The sequence below is a fragment of the Lissotriton vulgaris genome, chromosome 6 (genome assembly GCF_964263255.1).
Source record: "Lissotriton vulgaris chromosome 6, aLisVul1.2, whole genome shotgun sequence".
Classification (NCBI taxonomy): Eukaryota; Metazoa; Chordata; class Amphibia; order Caudata; family Salamandridae; genus Lissotriton; species Lissotriton vulgaris.
This window is the reverse complement of record NC_141694.1, coordinates 1,443,522,990-1,443,530,765: the sequence shown is the minus strand read 5'-3', so window position 1 is coordinate 1,443,530,765 and position 7,776 is coordinate 1,443,522,990.

Here is a 7,776-nt window from a genome sequence, read left to right as displayed (position 1 = left end):
TGCCTTTCATTTGCCAATAGGGCACAACACTGAACAGCAGGGCAGATTGTGTGCCTTTGTTAAACTAATCATGTTAATCGCAGCGCTTGACGGGCACCGCGATTAACATGATTACTTTCAAAAGGGGACACAATTTTACCGTTTTCGCGCCGCATGCATTTTAAAAGTGGCGGCGCGAAGGTCCTCAGTTGCCAGTGCGCGCTTTGTAATTTACAATGCGCGCTCCAGGCGATAGATGTGCGCGCCCGCGCATCCGCGCAGCTTGGAGGGAACAGTGCCTGCGACCCTTGCGGCGAGCTTTGCGCGCTACTATGCCGAGCAGTACGCTTCTCGGGAATGCCTCCCACCCGAAGCAATTGATGGGTTCCTCACAGATGTTCCCCCTCGTGCAGTCTCGGACGAGGTGAGGGAGGCCCTAGACCTCCCCTTGACGGCGGAGGAGCTGGGTGATGCACTGGGCCAGCTCAATGTGGGCAAAGCGCCAGGTCCGAGTGGGTTCCCCAGTGAATTTTACAAGAAATTCCACTTGCAGCTTGGGCCGCACTATAGGCGGGCGTTGGAATTGGCGCGGGAACGAGGTAGCCTGCCGCCGGACTGGCGTCAAGCCGAAATTGTGGTATTCCAGAAATCAGGTAGGCCTCCCGACCGCCATGAGTCTTATCGCCCTATATCCTTGATCAATTTCGAGGCCAAACTCCTGGCCAAGGCACTGGCGAACCGCCTGCTCCCACATATTGCAGACCTGGTCCACCCGGATCAGGCAGGCTTTATGCCGCACCGGGCGACGAGGCATAACATTCGGCGTGCACAGGCGGCGGTAGATGCTGTGGGGGCGACCGGGGATCGGGCAGCGTTGTTGCTCGCGGATATTGACAGGGCGTTTGACTCGGTCAGCTGGACCTACCTCTTTGCCCTCCTGCCGCTTCTCAACTTGGGACCGGTGTTCATCTCCTATGTGAGGCTGCTGTACACAGACATCAGCGCCTCGGTGCGTATCTCTGGAGCGATCTCTGAGAAGTTCCCAATTGCTAGGGGTACCCGCCAGGGATGCCCCCTCTCTCCCTACCTCTTCGCGCTGGCCATGGAGCCATTGGCCGCACGGGTACGTCTAGATGCACAGTATCGAGGCTTTGTGTGGGGGGCGGAACTCTCGGACCGCATCGCATTGTATGCAGACGATGTCCTTTTCTTTATGACCGACCTTCACCGCTCTGGCCCTCGCATGCTGGACATAATGCGAATGTTTGGCGAGGTTTCGGGACTCTTCCTCAATCCGCGTAAATCGACCCTGTGGGTGCTGGGTGACGAGCCGGAGACATACCCCTGGGCCTCGGCTCTACAGGTGGCGGTTGGTGGTCTAAAATACCTAGGTGTCTTCCTGTCGGACTCTGCTGCTGTGGCATGGGAACGCAACGTGCTGCCGGTATGGGACAAAGTCCAATCGGACGTCAAGACCTGGTCACGCATGCCCCTTAATATCTATGGCAGATCTGCCATCTTTAAGATGGTTGCCCTGCCACGGCTCCTCTATCAACTACAGAACCACCCGTACAGGATCGACCCGCAGTGGTTCCGTCGTGTGAATTCAGTACTTGGCCGATTTCTGTGGGCTGGGGGTGCCTCCAGGGTAGCACTGCGGACTTGCTTTCTTTCCACGTACTGTGGAGGTCTGGCTACCTCTGACCTCCTGTCCTACTACCAGGCCTCGCATCTACTGGTGCTCAATGAGTGGTGGTATGGCGACCACAGCAAACCGGCATATGCGTTGGAACACTTTTTGATGGGGATGCCACGCTACACACGCTGCTGTACTCGGCCAGGAGGCGGAGGGTGCTGCCGCGGGCCACCCAGGTGGTCTTCATGATATGGAGACATGCACTGCACCATATGGGATGGTGGGGCATGCTGACAGACGAAACTCCGCTGTGGAATAACAGACAACTTCCAGCACTGGCCTCCCTATCGGGCTTTGGAGGCTGGGACGCCATCGGGATTTCCTCACTCGGCCATGTCCTCACGGGGACTATGCTCAAATCCTTTCAGGACCTCAGCTCCGAATTCAATATGCCCAAGACCCAATTTTTCAAATATCTACAATTTCGTCATGCACTCGCGCCGAGCCAGGTGGGGATGGACCAGCTTCCCGAATTCAGCCCAGTGGAGGCCAAGCTCTTCATGGGGGACCTGGGAGATAAGAAAGTTTCCAAAATATATCGAACGCTGGTTACTCACTGCTCTTCTTCTCTCCTGTCACTGAAGGCCTCCTGGGAGACGGATGCTGGCCCGTTGGATGAGTATGACTGGAGGGAGGCCCTTGAGTCCCCTCGCGGGGCTGCCATAGTTGTACGCCTCAGGTTTATACAGTTTAAATACCTACATAGGGCATACTACATTTGGGAGCGATTGTGGAGAGCGGGCCTCATTGCCGCTCCGGAATGTTTGCGCTGTGGAACTGAAAGAGGAACGCTGCTGCATACGGTATGGTCCTGTGTGGGTCTGACCCGGTTTTGGAATGGGGTGTGGAATTGTTTGTCGGAGGTGCTGGGGTGGGACCTCCCTCGTACGCCCAGACTGGGCCTCCTCCATGTCCTGGAGAATGTGGGAGGCAACATCTACAAACGCCACCTCGTCTTACCGGGGTTAGTTGTAGCTAAACGGGATCTGGCGAGAGCCTGGAAGAGCGACCGTGCCCCCCCACTTAGCGCCTGGAAGGCGGGATTAGATTTTCTTATGGGGCTGGAATTACCTGTGTTTGAGGCCAGGGGGTGCCCCCGGAAACACTATAAGATCTGGAAGCGGTGGGCGGACTACAGGGGGCTGACTTTGGAACCCCCAGTTGATATAGATGATGTGCCACCTCTGGATGGGGACCTTGGGACCTAGGACGTTATCTGACACCTGCTTTGCCTTACCCACATATTGGTGAACTGTGAACACGTGCACGGGGTTAGGGTGGGATAAGGGGTGGGTAGCCGGGGAAGGGAGTTGGGGTATGTTTCTTGGGGGTTGGTGGGACATGGGATGGGGAGGGGGGTGCTTCCAAATTTAGGCCTCCTAGTCATTCTACTATGTATATACTGTGGACAGTATCCTCCTGATTGTGGAGAACTGTACTTATGCTTTGCCTAAACTTTCAATAAAAGCGGTTTTGAAAAAAAACAGTCTGGACCGATAGGATCTGTACATTTTAGGGTTTTATTACTTCTTGGCAGAGACGCAGATCTCTGAGATGGATTAGACAACGTTTTTTCAGGTCTTTCATGGTGATATCTGTCATTGTCGTGGGTTCTGAGAAGTAAGTTGTACAGTTCAAATCCTTAAGGAAATTGGAGACATCTAGAAGCCAAAGGATTTTGCTCCAGTTTGCCAGGGCTAAGCAGTCGGTTATCAATGAGCGGGTTAGATGGCATTGCATTTTGGTCCAAATACGGTGCCACAACAGGATCGGCTGGCATCTGATGTTATCTGTCAGGTAGTCAATACCCAGCTCGATGTGGCAACCGTATGTTGGGGAAGTGCCAGTAAGTATCTTAGGAACCCGTTTTGAACCGTTTGTAAGGTATCTGCGGGAGTGTAACCCCAAACCCCTGCGCCGTAGGTTGCTACGCTGTGACATTTAGCGTGGTATATTTTAAGCAACTCTGCTGGGGCAGGTTTACCCAGTTTCCTCGAAAAGGAAACAAGAGCTGAGGTTGCTCTCTGAAAAAGTAGCTTTTTACTTATAATGGCTTGTTTCCAAGATAGTCTATCGTCCATTAAGATTCCTAAGTAGGGATATTCCCTGGTGCGTTCCAGCCTAACCTGATCAATAAAAACTGGTTTAGGGTTCTTTGCCCTAGGGCCGATGTGCATAACAAAGGTTTTATTTGTATTCACTTTCAATCCTAAGGAAAGAATAAAATGACAGTATTTGTCTAATTGTCTTTGGAACTGGTTTATTGTTCTGGCTAAAATTACGGAATCGTCCGCGTATAACAGAGCGGGAATAGGGCGGTGATTAATAGATGGAAGATCCTGACTCCCTTCAAGCATGGCCGCTTCCAGCCCGTTGGTGTAAAGATTGAATAAGAAGGGAGCCAGGACCCAACCCTGTCTAACACCTTTGTTTTCTGGAAAAGATGGAGATAATAATTCGCCGCCAATCCTGTATCTCACACATGCAGTGGCATCTGAGTAGAGTTCGCGGAGAAATTGGATAAGAGGGGGGTCTACCCCCAATTCACAGAGAATGGACCACAGCCTTGAGTGAATGACGCAGTCAAATGCTGCGCTAAGGTCAACATAGACTAGGTATAGGTTATCACTTTTAGCCCCTACATATTTACCAATCAGAAGGGCTAGGTTCAATGCCTGCTCAACAGTACCAAGTCCCTCCTGGAAGCCATACTGGAGATCTGTCAGGATGTTATTCATAGACACCCAATCCTGGAGACGTTCCAATTTCAGCTGGCCGGCAACTTTCCCCAGGGAGTCCAGGAGGGAGATGGGCCTATAACAAGCTGGATTGTTACGTTCGCCCTTCTTAAAAATTGGAAACAAGATGGAAGTGGACCAAGAGTCTATTAGGCCTATTTTTGTAACTGCTGCCATGACCTGGGTGACGAGAGGTGACCAGAGTTCCAAACTATGCACAAAGATATCTAGTGGAACCCCGTCTGGGCCGGGGGCTTTACCAGTTTTGGAAGATGACAGCACATTAATAACCTCATTGTGATCAAAGAGGAGGTCAATGGGAAATATTTGGTCCCCGGTACAATCACCTGCCACGTGAACCTCAGTTGTAGTATCCACGGAGGGGCCACCAAATATCTTTGAGAAGTGGGCCACCCACTCGTCAGCCGTCACTGCCGCATCTAGGTGTTGAGAAGATGTGACATCTGCCAGAAAGCGTGATTTAACCGTATGCCAGAACAGAGAACTGTCTTTGTGTAGGCAGCTCTCATGTAATTGGGCCCATAGATTCTTCTTGATTTCGTTTCTACGGTTGTGCTGTGCCAGTTTGTAAGCCTTTCTAAGTTTAACAATCTCGGCAGGATCTCTGACTTGGTTGTGTAGGGCTCTTTTTAAGTCAGTTAAGGCTTTACGGCAGGTTGAATTAAACCAGACTTTGGTTTCCGTTTTTCTAGATTTTTGGTTATGGAACCGTTCTTCCCGTATAATTCTAATAGTTTCCAGGAAGCTGGATATAATCAACTGGGGTGAGGAATCTGAAGCCAAGCACTTATTCATCCATGGAAGGGCTCTGGATATCGCTTTAGCAGTAATTGCTTCTGGGTCGATTTTGGACCATTTTACAGAAAAGCCATTTACTTTGTCCATGGACAATGTTTGTTGATTTAGTAGACTGACCCTAGTTAGTTGGGGTAAAGCATTTTTAATTGACAGGGTAACACTATTAGGAAAGTGGTCGCTACTGATATCTGAGCCTGTTTTAAAAGTTTTCAGTTGACCCTTTATTATCTGGGAGCATAGAATGTAGTCGATGACACTTGACAGACCCCTTCCATGAAATGTTGGAAGGAAATCAGCGGGTGGATCCACAAGGTCGTTCGCATATTCCAGCTCTAGTGAAAAAAGTCACTCATTTAGGCAGTTACCTAGATTTGTATGTGTAAAGTGAGTCAGGGAGAATCCGTTTTCATCCTGGAGACCACAGGTACCATTCTTGTGATTATTACACAGTGAAACATTAAAGTCCCCTCCCCAAATCACATAGCAAGTAAGGGAGGTGTATTTGTTCCATTGTTCGATTAGAAAGAATGTGATTTCAGTTAGAATTTTAGCACATTCAGTTGACTGGAGGTTGTTATAAAAGTTAACAAAAAAGTACAACGTACACTTGTTAAATGAGACCTTTAAGATTTGGAAGTTCTCGCTGGACAGAAGAACAGTTAAATCCATAGATGGTAACTTATTTGTGGTATATACTACTAGACCTCCCTTAGGTCTACCGTAAGTTTTAGAACTAGCTGGAACATGGTATGTTTTATAACCCTGGATGTGTATAGGCTCAATGGCCCAGGTTTTCTGTAAGCATACTATTTGATGTGCACTAACTGTGTCTAGCCATGGTTTGTGGTTTATCTTGGAGCGGAGCCCGGCAACATTCCAAAACAGGACAGAAAGGGTCAAAGTAGAGTTTACTTGGTCACTGATGGTGGGGAGAACGTTGGAAGCTAATGTACCTGACAGTGGATACAAATCTGGTACCGGAGCAGTGGAATGTAATTCAGAGGAATCGTCAGGGATGTTAGAGTTCTCTTGCAATAAATCTGGTTCTGTTGATCTTAGGAGAATTACCGTCCCCATATTGCCAGGTGTCTCGTTAATTTCATTTATAGCGACTAGAGACATTGGTAAATCAGAGGTTATTTCTGCGGGGGAGGTAGGTGTTATTCATTTTAATTCTGTCGTCATATCAGGGATAACGTTTGTGGAGCATGATCTCGGGGAGCTTGAAGATGATTGTAAGGGTTTGAACCCCGAGGACAGAGGACTTGTGCTTTCCTGACCGGTACACAATGGTGGTCAATCTACCATTTCTAAGCAGTCAAATCTGTTTGCGACTGGTAAGCCTCTCCAGCCTACCGAGGGAGCAACGTCTCTACCTTCATATCTGGGCCAGTCAACCCAGTACCTTCTCCTGTCCCAGTTTCCTACTTGGGTCCAGTTCCATTCTGGGCCTTCATTAAAACGAGATGTTGGCGGGTAGAAGTAGGAGAGTCTTTTTGTATCTATCCCATCATTTGTTGCTGGCATACCCCAGGAGCAAATGTGCTCAACTGTGAGTGGGTCATCAAAGTTGACAATAACGCAGTCTCCCAGGATTCTTTTCGGCTCCTTGCCTACCCATGGGACCCTGCGAACCATTGAGACTCTGCTAGCAGAGTACGGTGGTAGAGGTCTATTGATAGACAATCATTGCAGTACCTTGTTTTTTAAAGACCAGCCTGGTTCCTCCATATTTGTACTCAGCTCAGGAACCCCAGTCATAATCACCACATAGGGACTTGCTTCTGGTGGCAGATGTATTGGGTGTCCACCCCTCCCCCTGGGCCTGGTGTTAGTATTTTGTACCCCTGGAGGCTTAACTTGATCAGACTTCAGGGTTTTAGGGGGGGCTAGAGTTTTTGTTGTGTCAGGGCCCTTCTTCATCCCTACGGGGTGGGGCTTTGTTTTTACAGATGTTGCTTCAGCAGCGGCTTTTGTGGCTTGCGCCCCTGCCTTAGGGGTCTTGTTATTCACTTTTTGCACCCCTGTTTGTACAGAACCCGCCCCCTTTTGGATATTTGGAGTTGCAGTCAGAGCAGCTATCTGTTTTTCAATCTTTAGGAGGGTCAGTTCAATGGGTTGCATATAGCTTTTAATTAATTCCCCTCATCTGATTAGCAGTTGGTTATTTATACCGCAAATTTTGTACCCTCCTCCAGTGTTGCTGTTTACGCTAAGGTTTGCTATGTCCGTGGAGAGATTAATGATTTCTGTTGGTGAAGTGGTTAACTCTCTCTGTATTGGACAAGCTTGTCCTGCTGCCTGAATAGTGGGTAAATCTTTATGGTTAGTATGTTTCTTGGGGTGATTCGCTTTATGCGATTTCTTTTGTTCGGGTATAACTCCCTCCCTCAATCCCCTGTTTGGTGCTGTGATGGGGTCCTCCCGGTTCGGGCTCGCAAAAAGGACAGGGTTTTTTTCTAAGAACATGGATGATTGCGAGTCCGAGAACTCTAAGGAGGCTGACAGGTCGACCGTGCTTGGCACGGTGTGTGTTTCTGCATG